The 27490-nt window shown below is 37.7% G+C and overlaps 1 non-coding gene across 1 annotated transcript; it reads left to right on the forward strand.

Moving 5' to 3' along the window:
• Positions 1-8787: 8787 nt before the first annotated feature.
• Positions 8788-8895, forward strand: LOC148848689 (small nucleolar RNA R71). Its single transcript, XR_016101569.1, has one exon. It is a non-coding gene; the product is annotated as a small nucleolar RNA R71 (small nucleolar RNA).
• The last annotated feature ends 18595 nt before the right edge of the window (positions 8896-27490 follow it).

Consider the following 27490-nt stretch of genomic DNA (forward strand, 5'->3'; position numbering starts at 1 on the left):
CCCCTCCATCCACTGTTTATCTAGATAACCAATAATCTCTTATGCTTGCTCATGAACAAGTTAAGGAATCTTTTTGTCATTTATCTTTTTAGAATATTAGTTAGTAAAATAAAGATCTTTTTCTCAAAATTCCAATTCTTTAAGGACTCAGTTCATCATTTTCTTTTCTTCAGTTTGCTCTAGCAAGTGTGACTCCCTAACACTACGAACATTGAGGACAATGTTCATCTCAAGTGTAGGGGAGTGAGCCCGAGGCTAGGGTATGGGGGTTGAAACCATACACCTCATGCACTCCAACACACATATGCAGGCAATGACATCACAAAAAAAAAAAAAAAAAAAAAAAAAAAAAAAGACTGGAACCCCTCAAGTTCATTACTATTTATTTGATGATTTTTTTTTTAAGAAGGAATTCAATGAGTTGAGGGAGACTGATGTACTTGTTAAGTTTTTATTCTTGTGAATGACCCAATTTGATTTATGCAGGAGAAAAGGGGAGCTGAATATGCCTTTCAGCATGACTAGCCCTAACTTCCTTCATGTGTATGGAAGCCCTTGATTTCATTGTTAATGGTCAAGAGAGCTAGTGCACATTTGAAGTGCTAATTCTTGAGGTTCAATAATTGCAAAGAAGGACAAAAGCCCAAATTGACTCCGCTATTTTGAGTTGAATAGTAAAACTAGCAGCTCAGAACATGAGTCCTACCTCAAGTAAGTGACCAGTGTGAGATGGAGCATAAGATGCACTCACACCAAAAAAAAAAAAAAAAAAAAAAAAAAGAGAGAGAGACAAGTGTGTGAGATGGAGCATAAAATGCAATCACACCGAAAAAAAAAAAAAGGGTGAGATGGAGCATAAGATGCACTCACCCTTAGAAATAAGTAATTGTGGTGACAACCGAGGTTCAAAGGGGCACTCTAAAGTTGAACTCTCATTGAGATTTAGTTACAGATGTGAAACTTAGTGAAATTTGATTATTAACCTTGATAATTAAGGAGCTGATTTATATATGAATTAGGAGTGAAGGCTAGACTATGATGAAATTCATATTCTCCTTTCCTCGGATCTGATACATATCTTAAATGGTAATTTACAAGAATAAGAGTTGAGCACTTACAAAAGTTCCCCGACTACTCAATGCATTTCTATCTTAAAAAAGTTTACCAGGTAAATGGTGAGAACAGAAGGGGGGAATGTTAAGTTTATGGCTGATGTCTTTGCTTGAGGACAAGCAAAAGCTTAAGTGTGGGGGTATTTGATGAACTTACAATTTATCTATAATTTTTGAGGACTTTAGCATGGATTTTTATGCCGGTTTTATTAATTTTTGCCTTAATTTAGCTTAATGCTAAGAATAAGTTCAGGGATAATCAATCCAAGAAAAGGAAGGAAAAAGGCAAGAAAAGAAGGTTCAAAAAGACCAATTTCAGTCCAGCCCGGTCATGGAAGCAAGAGAGAGCACTTCGGCCCAAAAAGAACAAGTGAATTCCTTGAGAAAACCCAAGAAAATAAAGCCTATCTATGAGGAGAATTCGGCCCAGCAAGGAAGGCCCATTTTTAGCCCAAATAACAGCCTAGAGTGTAGCCCACATGAGCTCAAAAGCAAGCTAAGTTGTAGCCCAAATAGCAGCCCAAAGGGAGCTAGGGGCGGCAACTTTTAGGAGTTTCTTGAAGAGAAGGAGGGAGCACTCTAGAAGGTTCATGAGGGGTGTAATACACCCCATTCTAGAGGCTTCAAAAAGGGGCAGGAGCCCCCTTGAAAAACTATATAAGGAGGCCTCTAGGAGGGGAGAAAGTTGTTCAATTGCTTGAGAGGAAGGCTCTCCCACTCTTAGAGGTTCGGCCACCTTGAGAGAAGAGAAGAGAAGAAGGCTAGGCGCAAGGAAGAAGAAGAAGAAGGGCTGAAGGAAGTTCAAGACAAGCAAGCTAGAAGAAGAAGGTGAGTTCGAATTGAGAGTTTGTGATTTAAAGACTTCTGTAATAAATCATTTGTAGTTTCATTCTCTTTTGATTTGAATTCAGTTTCTTAGTTATATGTTCTTTCTTCTTTCTCCTTGTTTCCATTCTTCCTTGATGTATTTCAGCTTGTAAAATTTCAGTTCAGCAATCTAATTCTTTTTGATTCATTCAAATGGTCATGCATTGTATTTGAAGTTTCTTGAATAAGGGTGTGATTGTAGATTAATTCGGCCAACTAACCTTCAAAACTCAGATCTGAATTCTCAGATATGAGATTGCAAGATCTGAATTGCTTGAAAGAGAATTCAGATCTGCAATTTTCAGATTGGGCGAATTAATCTACAGCTTGGAATTCCTAGAGTGCTTGAGAGAGACTCTAGGAATTCAGATCTACTATTCAAGAACTGAATTGAGTGCAAGGTTAGAGATAACTTGCACAATTCAGTTGGTGATCAATTCAGATTTGAATTGATGCCTTAGAAGTGTTTGAAGAAATGCATGCATGGGGATTAGATTCTTGCTAGAGATAGAAGAACCGTCACTCATGCATAGGATGAACATGCACTTGAGAGAGGCTGTTTATGACCTTGGGGTTTCACCAAACCAAGGCTCAATCATGATTCATTCGAATGATCCAAATTGATAGATTGCTGAATTCTGAGATTGACATTTACTGCTTACTCTTCTAACCTGAATTGAAGGCAATTGGGCCAATGATTTAGATAGATTTTAATTTAGGATTTCTTAGCTTTCATTAGAGTTTTGATTTATTTGTTGATCAGATAAGAAGTGCTCAATTTAGTATTGGTAATTGTTTCCTAAATCCTCGTGGGAACGATACTTCACTCACTACTTTATTACTTGAACGGCTAGTGCACTTGCTAGTGTCACAATGAGCCACACATCAGCCTTAGATTGAACATATATTTGTTTTATTTTAGGATTCAAAATTTTATTCTATTTTAATTTTTGTTGGGTTTGACTTTATAATTTTTTTTAGGAAATTTATAATTTTTTTTCTTTTCTTTGTAGGTTCCTAGTGCATGACACACACTTGTGGTGGAGAATTAATACCCCTTGATCAAGAAATCGACAGAACTTAGAAAAAGCTAAAGAAGGAGAAAAATAAAAAGATGGCTCAAGTAGCCCAAAATAATCCAAGGACATTGAGCTCATATGCTATATGTACTCTGGATGGTACTACATCAAGCATTAGGAGGCCTAATGTGCAAGCGAACAATTTTGAGATCAAGCCTGCAATTATTCAGATGATCCAGATGAGTGTGCAATTTTCTGGCCCCAATGAGAACCCTAACTCTCATATTGATAATTTTCTTGAAATATGTGATACTTTTAAGTATAATGGAGTTAGTGATGATGCCATTAAACTTAGGTTGTTTCCTTTCTTCTTAAAGAATAAAGCAAAAGATTGGCTTAATTCTCTTTCTGCATGTTCTATTACTATATGGGATGACTTGTCACAAAAGTTTTTATCTAAGTATTTTCTACCTGCACGTTCTATTACTACATGGGAGAGATTTAAGGAATTGCTTAGGAAGTGTCCCCCCCCCATGGTCTACCTGTTTGGATGCAAGTGCAAACTTTTTATAGTGGTATTAATCAATCTAATCATTCAATGTTAGATGCAGCTGCAAGTGGTATATCCTTATGAGGAAAACTCCCGAAGAAGCATATGAACTTTTGGAGGAGATGGTGGCCAATAGTTATCAATGGGGCAATGAGAGAATAAATAAAAAGAGAGTTGGAATTTATAATGTTGATTCTATCACTATTTTATCAGCTCAACTTGCTACATTAAATAAGAAATTGGAAAGTTTGGGGGTTTCAGTTATGAGTGTTTCTTCTGTTCCCTTTCCTTCTTGTGAGCTTTGTGGGCAAGGGGGACATGCTAGTGTAGACTGTCAAGTAAAAAATCCTTTTTCTTCTTCTTTCGAACAAGCTAATTTTATTTCTTATGGTAGCAATAGGTCCAATTTCAATCCCTACTCCAACACTTACAATATAGGATGGAGAAGCCTTCCAAATTTTTCTTAGAGTAATAATCAACAAAGAGCACCTCCTGGCTTTCAATAGCAACACCAACAAAATCCATAAGAAAAGAAGCCAAATTTGGAAGATATGATGGCAAAATTTATAAACAGTACGGAGGCAAGAATTCAAGGCTTGGAAATTCAAATTGGACAACTTGCTCAAGCAATTTTGAGAAGGCCACAAGGAGGATTACCTAGCAATTCTGAGAAGAATCATAGGGAACAAGTAAAGGCCATTACTCTGTGAAGTGGAAAAGAACTTGGAAAAGAAGAAAAAGATGATGAGCATGTAAACGAGGAAGAAAGCCGAGACCTTGAAGCCAAAGAAGAAGATTATGAGTCATCAATGGAGAAAAATAGAAGTTCTTCTACTCTTAATTTAAAATCTTACAAACCTCCTATTCCTTTTCTAAAAGATTTCTTAAGGCTAAATTGGATAAGCAATTTGCTAAATTTTTAGAGGTGTTTCAAAAGTTGCATATTAACATACCTCTTCTTGATGCTACTTCTCAGATGTCAAATTATGCCAAATTCTTGAAGGAAATGATTAAAACAAAAGAAGGTTATAGGAGTTTGAGATGGTAAAACTTAATGAGGAATGCTCGACAACCCTACAAAATAAATTACCTCTAAAACTCAAGGATCCAGGGAGATTTTCTATTCCGTGCATCATTGGTGAAATTAATTTTGATAAGGCTTTTGTGATCTTGGTGCAAGCATTAATTTGATGCCCTTTTTTGTTTTCAGGAAGCTTGGGTTGAAGAAGCCAACACCTACCACTGTTTATCTTCAATTGGCTGACAAAAGTATCAAATATCCAAGGGAGTAGTGGAAGATGTTTTGGTAAAAGTAGATTAATTTATTTTTCCTATTCACTTCATTGTTTTGGACATGGAAGAAGATTATGTTATGCCCCTACTTTTAGGGATACATTTTCTTGCCACAGGAAGAGCTTTAATTGATGTCCAACAAGGAAAACTTAGCCTTAGAATTAATGATGAGGAAGCTATTTATTAACGTTTTTAAAACTATGAAACATTCCAATAATGAAAAAAAAGTCTTAATGATAAATTACATTGATGATTTGGTAGATAGAAAATTTTATGCATTTAGGTTAGATGATCTCATGGAAAATTGCATTGCTAATTCTTTTTATGTGAAAGAACAAATTTTAGATGAGAAGCATAAGGAGGCAATAAGCTATTTGGGAGAAAAGCAAAAAGAGAAAAATTTTTGCCTATGGATATTTGTTCTTCTTCAAAAGCCAAACCATCAATTGAGAAGTCTCCTACTCTTGAACTTAAACATCTTCCTTCGCATTTAAAAAATGTTTATTTGGGAAATTCATCTACCTTACCTCTGATTATTTCTTCTTACTTGACAGGTCTTGAAGAAGAAAAGTTGATAATGGTGCTTAGGGAACACAAAAGGCTGATTAGATGGAGCATTGGCGACATTCAAGGAATAAATCCATCAGTTTGCATGCACAAAATCTTGATGGGAGAAGGATTCAAGCCTATGATGCAACCCCAAAGGAGGTTAAATCCTAATATGAAAGAGGTAGTAAAGAAAGAGGTGATAAAATGGTTTGATTCAGGTATTATCTTTCTTATCTCTGATTCTTCTTGGGTAAGTCCTCTGCAAGTTGTGCCTAAAAAAGGTTGGACCACTGTGGTAAAAAATGAAAATGATGAATTAATCTCATCCTATCTTTTATCTGGTAATCTCAATCTCCTTCATCTTTCTACAATTACATCAGAAAATTAAATATGATAGGACTCTTTGTAGTTTGCTTATTCTTGTATTTGTATTGGGCTTCTTCAACGAATTGGGTTGTTGCAAGGCTTCTCTGTGAACTGAGCTTCCGCTGCGAATTGGGTTTCTCTATAAATTTGCTTAGACTTTGGGCCCGATTTTGACTTTTATGCAGTCCGAATCTATCAAAACTTAAAACATAAAAGTTGTATAGCTTTTCCTTATCTTTAAAGTGTATCTTAAATTATCTCAATCGGAGTCCGGATGGAAGAATTATGTCTAGATTACTATGTAGTACTAAAACTATGCAAATTACCCGATTAGCCTTGTTTTTCTCTTGATGCCTTCTTTAATGTCCTGAATCGAAATACAAGCATAATGAGTCCAATTAAGTACTAATTAAGTATAAAATACTGAATATTTAGGGATAAAAATATGATAATTTTTATTCTTATCAAATCCCCCATACTTAAACCTTGCCCGTCATCAGGCAAGACAAAATTCAAGCAAACACAAAACAAGCAACTATCCTTCCAATCTTTAAACTCAACTCTCCTTCATCTTTCTTCACAAATATTCTAGGTTAACTATTGCAAACCGTTAAATCAACACAACCAAGTCATACACAACTCATTCATCAGTCAATCCAATTTTTGCTACTACAAGTCAGGTAATAAATCATGGAAAACCTCTCTTTTTATTTTCTTCTTTTTTTTTTCCGGGAGTGAGTGCATTTTATGCTCCATCTCACTTTTGGATCACTCAGCCAGTAGATGCATTTTATGCTCCATCCTACCAATTGTAGCAATGGTAAAACAACTACCCATTTACTTAAACCTGAATTTAGGACTAGGTTAATTGGAAATGGCTTCAGATAAGTCATGTACTCCTTGATCGTACCTCATTACTAGGTTCACAAGAATTTTTATAGAACATTGTTTCAATTGATTTCAAAAGAGTTGAGGTTTTGATATCTATATATATATATTGAATAGAAATAAAATCCTATACTCTCCCCCCCCCCCACTTAGTTTACATATTGTCTTCAATGTATTGTAAAAAGAAAAGGTGGAAATAACTTAATTATAAAAACAAGAAGAGAGAAAAAAAGAAAAACAAACTTTCCTATTTTTAATCATAAATCGGATCCTCCAGGTCTTGTAGTTGCAACTTCTGATGTTTTCCCCTCTCATCCATCATGGGTGGGTTTAAATCTGGAATAAGGGCCTGCACAATAGATGTGAGGAGTTTTGTGTGAGCTAGAGGTGTTTCAATGGAAGGTCACAATTGCTTGGTAGAGGTCGGTCCATCCAATGGTAAAAATTTTTCTTGTCTTGGCTTGAACTCTTCTTGACCAGCCTCCAAATAGTTCAAAACCTCCTTAATTTCTTCATCCAAGGCCTGCACATTTTTACAAGAATTAAGAATGCAGCTTTCTAAAGGATCATCTAATTTAGATGCGTTCATTTCAGTTGCCCAAACATCAATGCAATCGATTGCATATATTTCAAGTTCAATTGTGTTGGGATATTTCATGGTTTTAAGTACATTAAACAACACTTCTTCACCATTGATTCTAAGAGTAAGTAGACCTTTTTGCACATAAATTAAAGCATTACCAGTAGCAAGAAAAGGTCTTCATAAAATCAAAAGAATTGTCCTATCTTCCTCCATATCCAACACAATGAAGTCAGCAAGAATAATAAAATTGCCCACTTTGACTAAAACATCTTCTACTATTCCCCTAGGATATTTAATGCTTCTATCAGCTAATCGCAGGGTAATGGTAGTAGGTGTTAGTTCATGCAATCCAAGTTTTTCAAAAATAGAATATGGCATTAGATTTATACTGGCACCTAAATCACATAAAGATTTCTCAAACTCATTATCTCCTATGGTGCAAGGAATAGAAAAACTCCCTGGGTCCTTGAGCTTTGGGGGCAATTTATTTTGAAGAATTGCTAAACACTCTTCGTTTAGTTTCACCATTTTGCATTCCTCCCATTTCCTTTTATTTGGCATCACCTCTTTCAAGAATTTGGTATATTTTGGCATCTGCGACAATACATCAAGAAGAGGAATGTTAATATGTATTTTTCTAAACACCTCTAAAAATTTTCAAATTGTTTATCCAAGTTAGTTTTCAAAACTCTTTTAGGGGAGGGGAGAGGAAATTTAATGGCATCTAAATTTAGTTTAGGTGTACTCCCTTCGATCTCCATTTGTGAATCGGCTACCTCAACTTTTTGATCATCATCCTTGATTTTGCCAAGATTCTTTCCACTTCTTAAGGCAATGGCATTCACTTGCTCCCTTGGGTTCTTCTTTGTATTGCTAGGCAATCATCCCTTTATTCTTTCTGACAGCATACTCACAATCTGCCCCATTTGAAATTCTAAATTCTTAATAGATGCCTCTTGATTTAAGAATCTCTTTTCATGATCTTGGAACTTTGCTTCAGTAGTACTAATGAACTAAGAAGTCATGTCCTCTAAATTTCCCTTCTTCTCTTGTGAGGGCGGCTGCTGTTGAAATCCCATGGGTGCTTTTTGTTGGTTGTTATTCCATGAAAAATTCGGATGACTCCTCTACCCTAGATTGTATGTATTCAAATAAAGGTTAAAATTTGGCCTGCCACCATGAGAAACAAAATTAGCACTTTCATGTGAAGCAAAAGGATTACCTACCTGACAATCAGAATTTATATGTCCCAATTGGCCACAAAGATCACATGAATTACAAAATGACATGTTTATTGCTGCAATACTAAGATTGTCTAATTTTTTATTCAAAGTAGTAAGCTGAGCAGATAAAGCTGAAAAAGAATCTAGATGATGCACTCCCCTTCGATCGGCTCGGTCATTATTCCATTGGTAGCTATTTGATACCATTTCTTCCACTAGATCATAGGCTTCCTCTGGTGTTTTCCTCATGATTGTGCCTCCTACAGCTGCATCAATAATGGAGTGATTAGAAGGAGTAATACCATTATAAAAAGTTTGAATTTGACACCAAACAGGTATTCCATGGTGAGGACACTTCCTAAGCACCTCTTTAAATCGTTCTCATGCCTCATAGAAAGATTCTCTTTTCTAGTTGAACAAAAGTAGTGATATCATTGATCAATTTTGCTATTTTAGAGGGAGGAAAATACTTGGCCAAAAAATTTTGAGTCAAGTCATTCCAAGTAGTGATACTTCCTGCAGGGAGTGAGTTAAGCCAATCCTTAGCTCTATCACGTAGTGAGAATGAAGAAATTCTAAGCCTAATAGCATCATCGCTAACTCCATTATGCTTGAATGTGTCGCATATTTCCAGAAAGTTAACGATATGTGCATTGGGATCATCACTCGGCAACCCACTAAACTAAATACTCGTTTGGATCATTTGGATAATCGTAGCCTTGATCTCAAAATTATTGGCTTGAATCATTGGCTTGCAAATGCTAGAAGTAGCCCCATCAATTGTTGGACAAGCATAGTCCAAAAGAGTTCGATTTGCTTCATCTGCCATCTCTTCCTCAACTTCTTCTACTGGTTCGCCTCCTTTAACCCTCTCTCTTTCTCTTTACTTTTGTTGGCTATTTGTAGTATGCAAAGGGTTCTCTCTATTTCAGGGTTGAATTTTGCTAGTTCTTCGCCTCTAGTGCGTGTCATACACTAATTAATCTGAATACAACAAGAATTTGAACACATTAAATAAAGAGTAAAATCCAAATTAACCAAGGTTAACAAGTTCTAATATTATTTTAGGATTAAATCCTCGGCAATGGCACCAAAAACTTGATAGCTATAATTATATAACCCTAGTAAGTGCACTAGTTATCAAGTAGTATAAAGATATCGTTCCCACGGGGATTTAACAAAATAAGTATTAGAACTATAACTTCCCTAAATTATTTGGACAACCTAATTTTGGATCTAACAATAAGAACTACTGAAAATTAAAGATAGAAAAAGAAAAGAGACAAAAACAAAGGCAATCAATGACTAAACTTGCAACGATTAAACTGAAAGTGCTAGGACTATTGGTCCACCTAACCTTTTCAATGAATATCATTGTATTAAATTAACTAAGATAATTTATTATTTTCATAAGCTGAAGTTTTTTCTAATTTATTTAATATTCCCTTCCAGGATATATCAAACCTACTTCTATCAAGTAACCCTTTGATTCCTCGATTAGAGTTGTCGAGATAGAAAGTGCATTAAGTTCTATGAAAAACCTATATCATCAGATGGATCATATATATATACATACATATATATATATATATATATATATATATATATATATATATATTCCTATATATCATTCAATTCACACTATGAGTTATTTAGTTTATTATATGAATTTCCCTTTCGGTTCATTCACATAAACCAAATCAACTAAGAGGTGACCAAACTCCTAATTGCATTACACATAATAACTCATAGACAATATGAAAATAAAAATAGATTGGTTGAATTAAATAAAAATCAATCCATGGTCGTGGTTAGTCTTTCCATAGCCCCAACTATAAATAAACTAGTTCATGATAAAGAAGATTAAACAAATAAGGTATAAGAAAGAACTCATGATGTCGCCCTTGAAGTTGAGATCGATGAGCTCGTCTTCTCTTTGCCACCACCTTCTTCTCCTCCTGGGTTGCTGGCTGCTTCCCTGAAGCTCTCTTGGAGGACTTTTGATTGCTCCCCAGATTGATTGATGCCTAGTGCTAGTCCCCCCCCCCCCCCCCTTTATATAGCTTTAAGAGGAGGGGCTGTTTCTAACTCTTTTTTGGAGTTCTTTCTCAAAAATAGAAAGTCATAATTCCTAATGATTAGTTTAGATCTAATCCTATCCTATCTCTTATCTGGTAATCTCAATCTCCTTTATCTTTCTAGAATTACATCAGAAAATTAAATCTGATAGGACTCTTTGCAGTTTGCTTATTCTTGTATTCGTATTTGGCTTCTTCAACGAATTGGGCTGCTGCAAGGCTTCTCTGTGAGCTAGGCTTCAGCTACGAATTGGGCTTCTCTATGAAATTGCTTGGACTTTGGGCCTGATTTTGACTTTGATGCAGTTTCAATCTATCAAACTCAAAAATGAAAGTTTTATAGTTTTTCCTTATCTTTCCAATGCATCTTGAATCATCTCAATCGGAGTCCGGATGGGAGAGTTATTCCTAGATCAATATGTGGCACCGAAACAATGCAAAATTACCTGATTAGCCTTGTTTTTCTCCTGATGCCTTCTTTCATGGCCTGAATCGAAATACAAGTATAATGAGTCCAATTAAGTACTAATTAAGTATAAAAGACTGAATATTTAGTGATAAAAATATAATAATTTTTATTCTTATCATTTTTCTTTCAAGAACTTCATGATTGGTTTTTGCTTGTTTCTTGGGACACATAAACAATCATGGGACTTCTCTCATTCTCAAACCTCTCCAACGGATTTTCTCTATACTCTTCTTGCTCACTTTGGAAGTTTCTTTGTATAGATTCTTGTTTGTCCTTTTGGTTGGGAGATAGAAAAATTTGGGTTAATCTTACATAAGCCTTTATTGCCAAAATTTGGTATTGGAAAATCAATGGCTATAGTTAGAGTCTTTCTTAGGTTGGGAAAATGAGTCTTAGAGGTTTACCAATAAGGAATGGACATTTCGAGTTAAATTATCATCCTAACTTGCAATGGATTTGGGTAGAGCTTGCAAGATAAGATAGAGCCCCAAAAAGGGTGAGATGTTATAGTCTTATGGTATTATTATAGGGGATCCCAATTTGAATGCTATGATTGATTAGAAATAGTTTGAGTTCGGGTCTCAAGATGGGTAGGTAAATGGTATCAGATTTGAGAGATTTTGGTATTGTTGGATTTAATATTTCATGCTCTACGTGTTTATAATTTTGGATTTTTGTCTTGATGTAAAATAAGGTTCCGGATCAAAATGATCCCGATCGGACAATCAGAATTAGTTTTGGTTTTGAGCCTTAAGATGAAGGGATAAATGGTGTTGGAATTGTGTATTCTTAATATTGCCAGACTTGACATTTTGAGATGTAGTCTCCATTTGTTTGTGATACATATGTCGAACCGAGTATTTAAAATGTACCTCGATTCGCATTTGTGAGCATTTGTTTGATATGTAAAAAGGTAATGATTATCATATTAAAAATGTATTTTCTGACACTTTTGTACTCTGAGAAGAGAGCATTACTATACCTACTTTTTGGATACAATTTTGTATTCTTTTGATAATTAACTTTTTGATCAAACTTAACGCATTGGAGCATAAGATAGTTGAGCATTTAATGATGGCCCACACTTTGCACTGGTTTCAAACAAACAAGATGAGTTCAAAAACAGTTGAAAATGTGAACCATATTTACATTCATGAACTGAAAAAAGGGTAAATATGCAGTGTACAGATTTGCATTTGCATTGCAACCAAACACAACCTTATGCACCTATGGAGTTGGATTTTTGTCTTGATGTGAAATGAGGTTTACGATCAAAATGATATCGATCGGACAATCGAAATCAGTTCTAGATTCGGGTCTTGGAATTGGGTGATCCTAGTATCATCGGACTTGGATTTTTGGGATCTATATGTACATATGCTGTTGGATTTTTGTCTTGATGTGATATAAGGTTTAGGAATGACTCCGATTGGATGATTGAAGTCAGTTTTGACTTTGGGTCTTAAGATGAAGGGGTAAACGGTTTAGAATTGGGTGGTCTTATTATCACCAGATTTGTAATTTTGGGCTCTACATACCTATGGTGTTGGATTTCTGACTTAATGTTAGATATGGTTCATAATCAAAATGATCCCAACCAGGCGATTGGAATTGGTTTCGGCTTCGGGTCTTAAGATGATGAGGTAAATAGTGTTGGAATTAGGTGATCTTTGTATCATCGGATTCGAAATTTTGGGTTCTACATGTCTATGGTGTTGATTTTTTTTTAACTTGACATGTGATAATGTTTATGATCAAAATTATTCTAATTAGATGGTTAGAATCGGTTATGGCTTTAGGTCTTAAGGTGAAGTGGTAAACGGTGTCGGATTTGGGTGATCATGACATCGTTGGATTTGAAATTTTGGGCTCTACATACCCATACTACCAGATTTCTAACTTGACATGTGGTAAGGTTTAGGATCAAAACGATCCCGATTAGATGACCAGAATCGGTTTCGGCTTCTCATCTTAAAATGAAGGGGTAAATGGTGTCGTATTTAGGTGATCTTGGTATTGTCGAATTTGGAATTTTGGGGTCAATGTACCTAAGCTGTTGGATTTCTGACTTGATGTGAAAAGGTTTAGGATCAAAATGATCATGATCGGACGATTAAAATCAATTCCAACTTCGGATCTTAAGATGAAGGGGTAAACTGTGTTAGATTTGGGTGATCTTGATATCATTAGACTTTAAATTTTGGGCTCTACATGCCTATGTTGCCATTTTTTTTACTTGACATGAGATAACATTTGGGATGAAAATGATCTTGATTGGACGATCGAAATTAGTTTCGGTTTTGGGTCTTAAGATGAAGGGAAAAACGTTGTCGAATTTGGGTGACTTTGGTATCATTGGATTTAGAATTTCAGGCTCTACATACCTGTTGGTTTGATTGGGTTACTTTAATGGTTTGAAGTAAAAATCCAAAAAAAAAACCCTTAGATTGACTGAGAGGTTGGCTGATGTATTGCTTGAAGATCAAAATATTGTATAGAGATACATAAAGACTAAAGGGTGCAAAAATAGGGTGTCTACAAAACCGATGCTCAAACTTGGAATCCACCCCTTTCTTCCCTTCTTCTTCTTCTTCTTCTTCTTCTTCTTTTTTTTCTTCTTCTTCTTCTTCTTTTAATAAGGGAAAAATTGATATTTTTGGTTGATTCTAGTTTCAGCTTCTAGTTGAACCAAATAGTAACAGTTAGAATCCGATTCTAATTCCTTACTAAACCAAACATGCATTATGAATAGGTGATTCAAATTCCAATTTTGATCCTGGATACGAACCAAATGAACCTTATATGTATTCAATATAATTTACATAAAATTCATAGGCCTAGAATGAGGCTCTACCTGGCCGTACCATGATCACCCCTAGAATGAAGGTAGGAGGAAGGTTATTTGTTTGAGAGTAATGAAGTAAAAAGCAAGATAATGTGGTCCCCGCTTTATATGAAAGAGAATCGAAGTAAGACCATAGGTGGAATTTGGAGAATTTTACATCCACAACAAGTTAGTGTAAATGAGACAAAAATTACAAATTTTGCATCTAGTGAAAATCATAATTACAATCATATGCAAAACTCAACTTGATACAATTTTTGTATCTGGTTCAGATTTTCACTACAACCAAACGTAGTCTTAATCACAATGATGCGGCCCCACTTTATATGAAAGAGAATTGAGTAAAGAAGAAGGTGGTGGAAATTTTGTATCAGTTCTTAAGGCTCGGTTTGGAAAGAGTACAAATACAAACATGTACATTGTAAATAAATACAAAATAATACAAAATGCAAGATTTTTCACTCTACATATTTGTATTTGTTCTCCTTAGAAACTGAGCCTAAGATGCAAAATTTGCATTGCAAGTGATGAGAAAAAAGACAAAGTACAAAATTTATATCATATAAGAGTTTAAATCATAGGCACTGATTGACGAGAGTGCAAATGCAGTTTAATGCATATCAACATATGTGCATTCTAGATTAGTTTTATAGTCATTTGACAAGAATGCATTTATGTATTGAAAATCATAGTTTTCATGAATTCCGATACATGCTTACACTCAAAATGAGAGCAAAGGTCACAAGCAAAAAATGGTTTCTCAATGTAAAAAATGGTGTCAAACTATACCAACTTTGCATTTTTATGAATAGGCATATTTGTATTTCTATTGAACAATTTTGTATTTGCACTATTGTCAAATTAAGCCAAAGTTACAAACAAACAGATGCAAAACTCAATTGGATGCAACATTTGTATCTGTTTAAATTTGTACTGCCACCAATCACAACCTCAATCTCATTCCCATAAGTCACCATTATATCCACTTTAATGAACCCATTGATCTTTTTGTTAACATCCCATTGAAAACTTGGAACTATAAATGTAAGTAGGGATGGTGATTTCTACCCTACCTGGTGGTACCTGCCAACGCACCTACCTCAACAAGATAGGATTTTTTGTATGAAGGATGGGTTTGAGATTCCACAACCCATATGGGTATAGGTAGGGTATGGTATTAGGCTAAACCTAACCCACATATTGTTGAAAAGCATATAAATATCATGTAATAGGTGTTGAATTTAATAATACTTTGAATTTTATGTTAAGGATAATTGATAGCTTATGTGTTTTTACATGTCTTAATCAAATAATTGTAAATTCTATTGTTCATTTGTGTTATTTTACTTATTTATCACGTATATATAACAAGAAATAATAGTAAATTAGATGCGAGTTCTAAACCCAATCCACCCCTAATACAGAAAGGGTAGGGTTGGGGAGGGTTTTGCATTTTCATGTGTAGAGAGGGTCTGGATTCTCAAAACCCTTCCTAAACTCGCCCCATTTTCCATCCCTAAATGTAAGGCCATTGGATCCTTGATTTTAGAAGCTTGATCATGGCATGTGATTGGCTTTGAATGTTGATATTATTCCAACTGAACAAGATTAACCTAATGCCCATTTGGGAGGGCTTTCATGCACTTGATTCAGCCCCCTACTTGAAGGGATAGGATATCCATCACATGGACGCCCAAAGATTGCAGAATAAGGGGGAGAATTTCAAAAATTCTTCTCTCCCTTCAACCAGGAATCAAATTCTCTATTTAGAAAATCATATTTTCAAGGATCATTCTTGAACCATAAACTGAACCAGATCTGAATAAAAAGAAGTAGGGAGGGATTATACCTGATACGGAGAAGCAGAATCTCCTAATGGAGGTGTTAATGCCCAAGGAAGGATCCAAAATCTGCTCCCACTGAAGATGGCGCAGTACAGGGTGGAGCAGAATCAGTAGTGTTCTTCCAAAAGAACTTGACTCTTCGCAAGAATCAACTGGATGGCTTGTGAATACAACTCCAACCAATCTTTTCTCCTAATGTCAGGACGAGTGCACAACATGGCGTACATGATGCTCCCTATGGCAGAGGCATAGGGAACGTCTTTCATGCCATCGATCTCCTCAGAAGTCTTGGGAGACATCTTCTTGGAGAGAGTGACTCCGTGCCTGAAAGGAACATTTCCTTTCTTGGAGTTTTCCATGCTATATCTTTTGACTATTTTGTCAATGTAGGCAGATTGGAATAATCCTATTATCTGCTTTGATCTATCTCTATAGAGTCGAAGACCCAGTATATAGGAGGCTTCTCCAAAATCTTTCATGGAGAATTGTTGTGAAAGCCATACTTTCACCATAGTCAACATTCCTACATTATTCCCAATGAGTAGATTATCATCTACATACAGAACCAAGAGGTAACCTTATCTTCACTGTACTTCCTGTAGACACAGGGTTCATCCAGATTCTGCTCGAAGTCAAACGATTTGATAGCAGAGTCAAAACGGATGTTCCAACTTCTAGAAGCTTGCTTAAGTCCATAAATGGATCTATTGAGTTTACATACCATGTTTTCCTGACCTGCAGCAATAAAGCCTTGCGGCTGCTGCATATAGATATATTCAGTAAGATCTCCATTCAGGAATGTAGTTTTGAGATAGAAATCAAATTTCTCCTTAAATTTTGTACATAAAGACAATCTTTCAGTACAATTATTCCTTCTCTAAAAATTAACTCCACTATTCCTATGGCCACGGCTGCAACAGTTGCAGTAGTCCCCAAGTAGAGTGTAATTCTCCTTCACTCAGCCTTCTGCTTACCTTGAACCCCTGCAGCGAGTTACACGCATGAGTTGAAGCCCCAGAGTCAATACACTAGGACGCAGAAGCTACCAATAAATTGGTTTCTATAACACAAGTTTCGAAATTACCTTTCTAGGATTCCAGGTAGGCAAGACAGTTCCTTTTCCAGTGGTCGGTCTTCTTGCAGAAGTGACAGGCATCCAATGCTTTGTCTTTCTTCTGCTTCTTACCCTTAGTGGCTTTCTTCTGAGGTTTCTTTGCCTTCCTTTTTCTCTTGCCTGTCTTGCTAACTTCAACAAGCATAGCTACAGGCTCATCCTTTCTAATCAGTTCTTCGGTTCTTTGCAACATATTGCTGAGCTCTTGCAAGCTGACATTCAACTTGTTCATGTTATAGTTCATGATGAACGTATTAAAGGAATGAGGCAAAGAATTAAGGATAGCATCTATTTGGGTCACAAGGTCCAGCCCGGATCCAAGAGCCTCCAGTTCATTGATGTATCTCATCATCCGAAGACAATGGTCGTGAACTTGTTGGCCCTTGGACATTTGTGCGGTCATGAAATGTTTCAAGACCTTTTGTCGAGTAGAACGATTCTGTTCTTCATACATCGTCCTAAGTCTATCCAATATGTCCTTGGCAAGTTTGATCTGATCAAACTGCCTCTGTATTGGGTTGTCCAAGGAGGCAATGATGTAACACCGGGAAAGGGAGTTTTTCTCCTCCCATTCCTGATAGTCTCTCCTTCGGGCCTCAGAAGTCCTGTCACCCGGATGCTCTGGGGTAGGATTCTTTGCCACTTTGTCCAGTTTTTCAGCAGCTAGGACCAGCATAAGGTTCCTGTACCAGTCGGCATAGTTTGGGCCCTTAAGCTTGTTGTCGTCAAGAAGCTTTGCAAAAGATCCGTTTGCCATTTTCTGATAAAAGAGCAAACATCAATCCACATCCTAATTTGATTCATGTTCATTACATAGATATGGATTTTAATCTACGTTCCATTTCCATTTATTCATCTCTGAGATTTCCCTCCTTTCTCAGTGATGGAGACTACGGGTTGTCTCTGGAAATGTGGAAAATTGCATAGGGTGCATGGAGCCAACTGTTTCAGCTGCATAATCCCACCACCTTTCTGCGAAGGATCATATCCACTCATCATATGAGTTTTCCCTTTGGCCTCTATCAGACAAGGTTCAGAGCTGTTTTCAGGTAAACCTTTATGTCCAGTGGGTGCTTACCCATCATATTCGTGAACGCTAAGGTACCATGAGAGAGTTCCCATTTTCTGGTGAATCCCCTCCCACATCGGTCTATGACGCCCCTATCATCTTATGAAACACTTAGACAAGCCCAACAGCAAATGGATAGCCCATTTTCTGGTACGTTTCCTCATTACTAAAGGACTCACCCTCATGCTAATGATGGAAGGATTTTAGAGAGTTCATCGTATGAATCTCCTTATCACATGTACTCATATTAGCTGGAGGGAACATTTAATTACGCCCTAGTTTGATTTAGGTCAAACCAAAGTGGCTCCCACTGACTTTCATAAAGTCATATTTTAGTGGGCCTTAAATCGGCTAGGGTTCCGCACGTAACCTCTCGATGAGGCATGGGGCCCACCATTGAGGGAGGTCATCCAATGACCAAAAGGGACACCGTGGCAATGATGTCCATTCAGCCATGGTGTGCGCAAGAGCCCCTGTCGAATGAGCATGGGCCAAGCACTTATGGCCCATGTACGTAGCACATCACACATCCATACATCTCATGCAGGGATAAATTGATCCAATCAATTAATTATCTGTAAGGCCCATTGGAAGCCCATTTTAAATCCATAATATTAACCATTAATATTATCTAGGTATATGGATGGAATTACGGTTACCCAGTTCGGCCCATATAGTTTTATCCTTTGAAGTGGGATTTTAGCAGTTTTAACAATTTAAAACTGAGCCTTTATAGGTTGAGCCGAATTAACCATTCAATTAAATATCAATCCTCAGGCCCATTAGTGGGAAAATTAGGGCTAACTTTCAGCCTTGATTAAATCCTAGATTTGGTCCAAACTGTTTGAACCAATCTTGGTTCGAATGGGTCCAGGGTTTGATCTTTAATTAAATCTTTAATTCAAGAAAATAATCTGAAATTAAATAATTGATAAAAGTAAATCAAGAATCAGTTAAACAGGGCTATTCGCACAATCCATCCTGCAAAATAGAGGTTAGATCACAGATTTGCAGTTTCATAAACTGCAAATCGCAGATAGCGAATGTCTCATCTGCGAAATCTCCTCTGCGAAATCTCCCTTTCTGCTCTGCCATCTTCGATCCAAGAATAAAAAATAAATAGAAATATTATTTCTATTATTAATTACATCAGATCAAATGCATATACATTGAGTCTAAAAATTAAAAAAAAAATTATTTACAGACCAAATGTAATAAATAAATCAAGAAACTGCAAATCTTGCAGTTCTCCCTACGCAAATCAAGAATTCGATCTCCTCTTGTACGAACAACCCATATATCAAGAAAATCATAAAGAACTATTCTAAATAATAATCAGATTTATATAAAATTAATTTCAGATTATTTGCCCATCAATTTTGGGAACAAATTTCCCAAAACCCATATCTGCGCAAATTGGGTAGAATGCCTTCTGCCCATTTGCGTAGGTTCAGATCTGAAACAAAATGGTTCAAGATTTGAACCATGGCTCTGATACCACTGAAGGGATAGGATATCCATCACATGGATGCCCAAAGATTGCAGAATAAGGGGCGAATTTCAAAAATTTTTCTCTCCCTTCAATTGGGAATCGAATTCCCTATTTAGAAAATCATATTTTCAATGATCATTCTTGAACCACAAACTGAACCAGATCTGAACCAAAAGAAGTAGGGAGGGATTATACCTGATACGAAGAAGCAGTATCTCCCAATGGAGGTGTTCACGCCCAAGGAAGGATCCAAAATCTGCTCCCACTGAAGATGGCGCAGTGTAAGGTGGAGCATAATCAGCAGAGTTTTTCCAAAAGAACTTGACCCTTCGCAAGAAACAACTGAATGGCTTGTGAATACAAATCCAACCAATCTTTTCTCCAAAAGATTGATATCAAGATCAAATCTTGATTTCTCCCAAGAACTGGAGATCAAACTGCTAGAGGCGGCGGGTGCAGGAAGGAGGCGGCAAGAGAGTTTTTGCAGGGTGCAGAATTCTCTCTTCTTGTGATTTTAGCTCTGAAGACAGGAGTGTATAGCTTGCATGTCTAAAGGCTGCCGCCCCCTCCTCCTTTCGAAATGGGCTTAAGGCGTATTAAAGGTTATGCATTCACTTAGCCTTCCAAACTGCTGTCCAGTTGGGCTTCCTTGTATGGCGTGGGACCCAAACATTGATCTACACATCAGCCACATGGAGTCGGCCTAGCCTTTGTTACAAGGCCTGGCCGAATACACTGTTATAGACAGTGCACCCCCTGAAAACCATCTCATGGTCTCTATGGGCCCAACACTTACCCTAAGTGGTCCCTGGGCCAAGCCACCTTGTAACACCCAGGGACTGTGGGCAGATGCAAAATTAGCCCATTAGGTATTATCCTCAATGTTCTTACACTTAACCTCTTAGCCCATAATGATCATACACTGCCCGACAAGAGAGGACCTCTCCCTCGGCTGCAAGGAACAGTGTTGCACTCTCTCTTATATGGATCTTGGGAATTAAAACCTTTTGCAAATCATTTAGAAACCATAATATATATACTTTTCTATCTCATACAAAATATATTTTGCAAACTAACTCTCAACGATTGAAATCGGCTGCCAGCAGTCTTGGTTTCCATCAGTGAGAGTGCATCCCCAATCATTACCTTTGTCCGACAAAGGGGCTGATCCTGTCACTATGATCACCCACTCAGATGAATTCTCAGACTGTTCCAACATACCCAGGTTTTGACCCCCGCTAAGGATCTCACTGATTGGTATATCAAAGACAACCTAATCCGACACCTAGTGCAGTATCATAATCGAGTCTAGGGGTCGGGTGTAACTTTCCAGTTTTGCCCATCAATCTCCAAGGTCCAGGCCAATACTGAAAATTTGGTCCAGTTCAAAGATTCAATTAATCCTACACTGTAAGTGCCTCACCCTGGCAGCTGAGACAGGCCACCCCAACCGACTTGGTGGCACCATAGTGTTAGCCTTGTTTGGATAGGTCTCCCCAGACCGACCCACTGACTGTGAACATTCTAAACTAACACGAGTCTCATTAAGTGTCCAGTTTAAGGGTATTACACAGAAACATACCAAGGGAACATGAATCAAATATGCACTTTTATTCATTTACAATAAACTCATAAAGTACATCATCTTGATTGAAGCTAAGGGCATACAAAATTGTCTAACACTACTAGATTTAGGCCCTTCCAATTAGGTCCCTACTAGATTTAGGCCGCTTTTAAAACATAGGGTGAAAAATAAATTGAATTACGTAAGAAATCAATAAAAAAACAACCACATCAGCAAAATTATATATATATATATATATATATATATATATATATATATATATATATATATATATATACTTTATTTTTATTTTAAAAACAAAACCAACTGTATTTTCGAACACCTCCTTATTTTCCATCAATTAATTTATTGGACTACAGACAATATTTTTGCACCACCCAATCCAAAGACCTCTCGAGTTGCCTTGTGCTTCCACCGAGAAAAAAATGTAGAGTTGTAGTTTAGAAAGGGTTTTGGTTGACTTTTCCTGATTACATCGAGTTTCAGAAATGAAGAAAATATCTGGTTTAAACTTTCTGAGGAGATGATTAAAATGCCCAACTACTGAGGTGTTGCCCCCACCTCTACAGTTCTAAGATAAGATGGTCATTGCCCCTGTGGTCGCAAATTTTGGCTTGCCACCTTAGACATTTCTTTAGGAAAATCAGTGATTAGTTGGGCTGGCTTTGCAGATAGAGGAGTGTGAATACTCTCTGCTACTCTGGTGGTATCAAGAGCCCTCAATTTTTCTTTCATGGTTTCAGTAGAGTAGGGATGGTGGCAAATGGATGGGTTGGGTTGGGTTGGGTAAGGGTTGAATACCAATCCACCCTTATTGATCTACCAATCCACCAAGACCCATCATGAATGCTTCTTAAAGGGTCATAACCCAGTATAACCCTAGGTCACCCTAACCCACCCATTTGACCCAACCCACCCATGTTGACCCTTACCCACTAACCCACCTACCATCACCTATAAGGCTATAAATACAAAAACGGGTATGATCAACCCATATACCTAAAAAACAACTTTTGAGAGAACAAACTCTTTCGAGTCCACCATGTACTATAAACGGGTCAGGTTGACCCATATACCCAAAAATAACATTTTGGAGAGAATCATCTCTCAAGGCCACCACATTATAGAAATGAGTTGGCCAACCCGTATACCCAAAAATAACTTTTTTGAGAGAATAATCTCTACCAACACTACCACATGGTAAAAAGGGTCAAGTCGACATATATACCCAAAAATGCAAAAAGTATGTAGAAAAATACAAAAAAAATTGTAGAGAATGAAAAAATTTTGCAAAAAATACTAGAAAAATGTAGAAAAATTAGAAAAAAACAAAAAATAGCAGAAAATTTGCAAAAATATAGAAAAAATACTATAAATTGCAAAAATTTTGTAGAAAAAATCAGGAAAATGCAGAAAATACCAGAAAATTGCAGAAATGCAAGAAAACACTAGAAAATGCAGGAACTATGTAGAAAAATTGCAAGAAATTCAGAAAAATATAGAAAATAACGGAAAAGTTGCAAAAAATGCATAAAATACCAGAAATTGCAGAAAATAGAAGAAAGTGCAAAAAATGCATAACTTTTGCAAAAAAATGCAAAAAAAAGACTAGAAATGCATAAAAACACCAGAAAAAAAGCATAAATTATGGAGAAAAATACCAGGAAATTACAAAAAAAATGCAGAAAATACTAGAAAATTGTAAAAAAAGACAGAAAAATAGGCAAAAAATAACATAAATTTTCAAAAAATGTAAAAAATACTAGAAATTTGCAAAGAAATACAAAAAATACCAAAATTTTATAGAAATGTTGAAAATAGCAAAAGATTCAATAATGGCAAAAAATGCACAACTTTTACAGAAAAATAAAAAAATGCAAAAAAAAACAAAAAAAATTGTAGAAAATGCATGAAAACACCAGGAAACATGAAAACATACCATAAGAACATGGAAAAAATTGGTTGGAGGAAGGCTCAACCTTTACTCAAAAACCTTCTCCTTGAACAGAGACTTTCAAAGTACTAAAGCCAAGATTAAAGTATTAGTATCGAGTATGGAAATGTATGGATACGCTAGGGAAATACATACAAATTTTAAAAATACATTAATAACACTAAATTTAAGATCAAAATAATCACAAAGTAGCATATAAATACATGGAAAATGTAAATTTTAATGATATATAAGAAGAAATATATTACAATTAGTATATTAGAATGCGTAGCTGATGTCGCATAATCTGGACGCTCCCTCGTGTACTGTGATTCAGACACTAACTGGATGTCAACTTGGTTGGCCGAGCTGTTAGGGCTGAGTTGATGTCTGAGTGTCTGAGCTGAAGTGTGTTGCAATGAATGGAAGATGAGAGTGCCTGGTTGTCTTTCACCCAGGGAGGGCACTCCGATGCTTAAGTCATTAGGTGTTTGGGAAGTTTCTTGAAAGAGTGAGAAAGCTCTAGAAGGTTTAGTGTCTTTTGAGTGGGTTTGGGTGCCTTTTATAGGTCCCTACACTCAGGGGATTCAATGTAACAATCTTGAGCTCTTTGTGGAGCCCTTTTCCTGCTTTCTTGGCACACTAATGTGTCAGTTACTGGATCCTCACGTGGGTTACAATTTGTCTAAGTAAAGTCGAGGTGAATGACATGGTGAGTCATTCTAACGGTCGTGCTATCGATGCATTTGATAGTGAACTACTGGGGGCGGTTAGCGAGCTCTTCTTCATGGGCTGCCTTAGGCCCTCTCAGCTCGACTGACTCCTAAAACAAGTTGTTGTAATCTTACGAGTTTACTAGCCCGGCCTTGTCGAGGTGAAGGTTGGCCCAAGCAAGGTGCTCTAACCTAACTTACCAAGCTAGTTAGCTAACTCAATGTCGAGGTGTCATCCGGAGGCCATGTGTCGCTAAATGATTGGAAGGACCAAATTACCCATCATCAATTGCCCCCATTCTCGAGCCAACATTAGCTCGAAGAAGAGAGTAGCTCTTAGTAAGGGTAATTCGTCCGATTGGTTTACAGGTCGTCTGACTCACTTTGTAACTCGGTCCCAAGTTGAGTGAACTGCGACCTTATTTTTGAATTTCGAATTTGAGAGGAGAAGAGGGCCTACGCAGAAAGGATTTTAGAGAGGCACGCAATTCAAGTGCGCTAATTTTTTAAATTTCAAATATGGGCACACTCGGTGGGCACGCAAATTTGGATTTCAAATCTTCCCCCTTGTGCCGCTAGTTGTAATCCAGCTATTGGTGTGCTCTAGATTGTCGATTTGCATTTGGCAGGCTAAAAGTATGGGGTCCCCCATTGAGTTCCCCATTCAAACTGTTCTTCTCTTGGAGTTTTCTGAGTACTGCGCTTGGCAAGCTGAGTTGGTTTGTTAGTCCGAGCTCTATTTTCTGTTGGTTTGAGTTTTGTCGTCGTCATCTTCAATTTTTCTTCACTTTTTCCTTGTTAGTACCCTAGTTCTCACAATGTCTAATAGTGAGTCTGGGGGTGGGATGCCTGATGATAGGTCGGAAAGCAAGGTGAGCTCCTCGGGGGAGGGTTCAATCAGAGTATACTGCAGTGGTTGTTTGGTAGGAAAAAGGTACGTGGTTGAGGAAGTAATAAACATGTTTGAATTGACAGAGCTGACTAGGGAGGAAATAGTTGAGCTCTACCATAGGTATCAAATCCCTAGTGAGTACTGCTGGATCGAACCGACTGCTGACCATTAGCCATGGGACCATGACCGTGATGCGTTATGTGTCTATGAGGAGACATTGGTAGCTGGTTTCCACTTCCCTTTTCATCCTTTTGTAGTTGTTGTCTTAAGACATTATCGTCTATCATTGGGTCAGCTCACCCTCAATGTAGTCCAAACTTTGGTAGGGCTGATTAGCTTGTGTCACCATTGGAACTTCCCATTGAGTCTTGTGGTCTTGTCCACTTTGGTTCATATGAAGAGGATCTCTGGCCCGTTATGCTTTTACCTTCCCTTTTGCAATGGGAGGAAGGTATTAGTTGATTTTCCTAACAAGGTCAAGGAGTGGAAGAAGAAGTTTTTCTTTATTGCCAAGGATGGTGGCTGGGGCATAGACACTACTTGTATAGCACTTACCGAAGTCAGAATGTCGAGCTTCTGGCCACGCTTCAGGAGCTCATCTAGGAGAAGGTTCAGGTAGAAGGGCTTCTGGTTGAGCCCATGCTTGTTCAAGCCAGCTTGAGTCGTGTAGGTAGGTGGGCCGTTTGGGTGTGGGTGTAGCATCTGCATATATATATATTTGTGTCAATGTAGTTGTTCTAATAGTTTGTCTTTTCTTAGATATGGCGAGCTTGATTTCTATGATGAACGTCGAAAGAGAGAGGAGGTTGTCCAGGAAGAAAGGGAGGGCGGAGTGTCATTCTTCTATGGGGGGACTTCGGCCAATTCCGAGGTGAGGTCACCCAGCTCTGCTCCTCCCGTCGTTGACCTGGAGGGAGATGATGAGCTGATGTGTACTGATCAATACCCAACCCTGCCACCTTCCAATACCAGGTTGGCCAAGAGGAATGAGAGGTTGCACATTCCTCCCTTTGTTCCTTGCATCGCTGATGTCTCGGTGATAGATCATTCGTACAATCCTCGTGTAGCTCTTCGGATAGCCAAGGGTATGCTTCTCCAGGAAGACATGTGGCATTATAGCGAGCTGGACCCCATTGATGCTGGAGCTCGGATGACTTAGTGCATTGTCTAGGTTCGTCTTCTTTTACAACTTCTTGGTTCTTGTTTGCAGCATATCTTATTCTGATTGTAGTTTTTATAGGCGAACACCTTTGGGAAAGTCTTGTCGGATCATGTTCATTTCAGCCAGAGGGAATGAGCTAATTTGCAGGCAAACATCAGCTCGCTCCAAGCTGAGATGTAGAGGCTTTGGGTCAACTCAGAGGGGGACCGTTAGCGCTTCTACGAGGTGAACCAGAATTTGCATTGCGAGTTGGAGGAGATGCAGTCGAAGTATACTCAGGACATGATCCAAGTAGGAGAGGAGGTTGTTGCTTGCTTCTTGGAGTCCCCAGAATACGAGAAGAAAAGGGTAGAGGGGGTTATCCCTTCAATGAAGAAGGGTTTCAAACTGTGTTACCGCTACTTGAAGTCATTGTATCCTTCTCTTGATTTTGGCTCCGTTTCTGTGCATAATGTGCCGAATGAACTCATCACATAGGTGGATGAGGAGCCAGTGACCTCGGAGGAAGAGGAGGATGATCGCGAAGAAGGGGATGAGGAGGGTGTGACAACAAGGCCTAGGATGATGACGGTGATGAGTAGCTCAATCCTACAGCTTGACTGGTCTAGTGGTGGTGGTCTTTTTGTTATTTCCGGGATCCAGTGCGTTCCTGTATGCTTTTCTGGGGCCTGTGCGCCCTATTGATGTTTGGACTATTGAACTTTTTTGTTATATCCGTATACAACCATTTGGCCTTCTTTTATCTCTTCAATGGAACTTGATATTTTTACAATGTAGCTTTTGCCACTTGTTCATTTAGCTTGGCTGGTTTGTCATCACGCTGATTGAATATGGCTTTGTAGTTTTAACTTGTCAATGTTTTCTTTTTGTGATTCTTGGCTAAGTTGTAGTCTGATCTTTGGCGAGCTTTAGCAAACTCGTAAGCGTAGCTCAAAACGTTTCACTTTAAAGGTAGTACCTACGTAGGTTTTTTATATTCTAGGCTTGGGGTACTACCTTTCCTTAGTGTTTCAAGCTCGTTTCTGCCTATAATTTTGGAGACCCTACAAGGGCCTTCCCAATTCGGGTTGAGCTTTCCTACATCGGGCTCAGGTACCATAACTTTCCTGAGTACTGCGTTGCCAACTCTAAATTGGCATCTCTTAACTTGGGCATTATAGTATCGAGCTACACGTTGTTGGTATGCTGCAGTCCAAATGTAGGCCAGGTCTCTCACTTTTTCTACTAGATTGAGATTTGCTCATAGATCTTCTTCATTTGTCTCTTCAGCGAATGCCTTAGACCACAGCGTTGGTACTTCCATCTCTATTGGTATTACTACCTCGGTTCCGTATGTCAAATTGAAAAGTTTTACACCAGTTGTTGTTTTGACAGTTCGGTAGGTCCATAGTACACTAGGCAGTTAGTCTACCCATAACCTCTCAGCTTGGGAGAGCCAAGCATTAAGGCCGTAGAGGATTGCCCGGTTAGTTACTTCAGTTTAACTGTTAGTTTGAGGGTGGGCAACCGAGGTGAAATTCTGCTTTATTCCCATCTATCCACACCAATCCTGGAATCTGACGCCTTCAAATTGTTTCTCATTGTCCAGATCAATACTCTTGGTATGTTGAACCTGTTGATGATACTCCTCTAGAAGAAGTTTTGAACATTGCGAGCTATTATGGTGACCAGCGGTTCAGCTTCCACCCACATGGTGAACTGGTCTATCGCCACCACTAAGATTTTTTTTTGACCTTTCGTTGGGGGAAAGGGCCCCAACAAGTCTTTGCCCAATTGTGCGAAGGGGAAAGGGGTGGTTAAGTATTTCAAGTTGGCCGTAGGTTGGTGTATAATGTTACATGTCA

Source organism: Nelumbo lutea, chromosome 6, assembly GCF_056320005.1.
Source record: "Nelumbo lutea isolate HS-2025 chromosome 6, American lotus-T2T, whole genome shotgun sequence".
NCBI classification, from domain to species: domain Eukaryota; kingdom Viridiplantae; phylum Streptophyta; class Magnoliopsida; order Proteales; family Nelumbonaceae; genus Nelumbo; species Nelumbo lutea.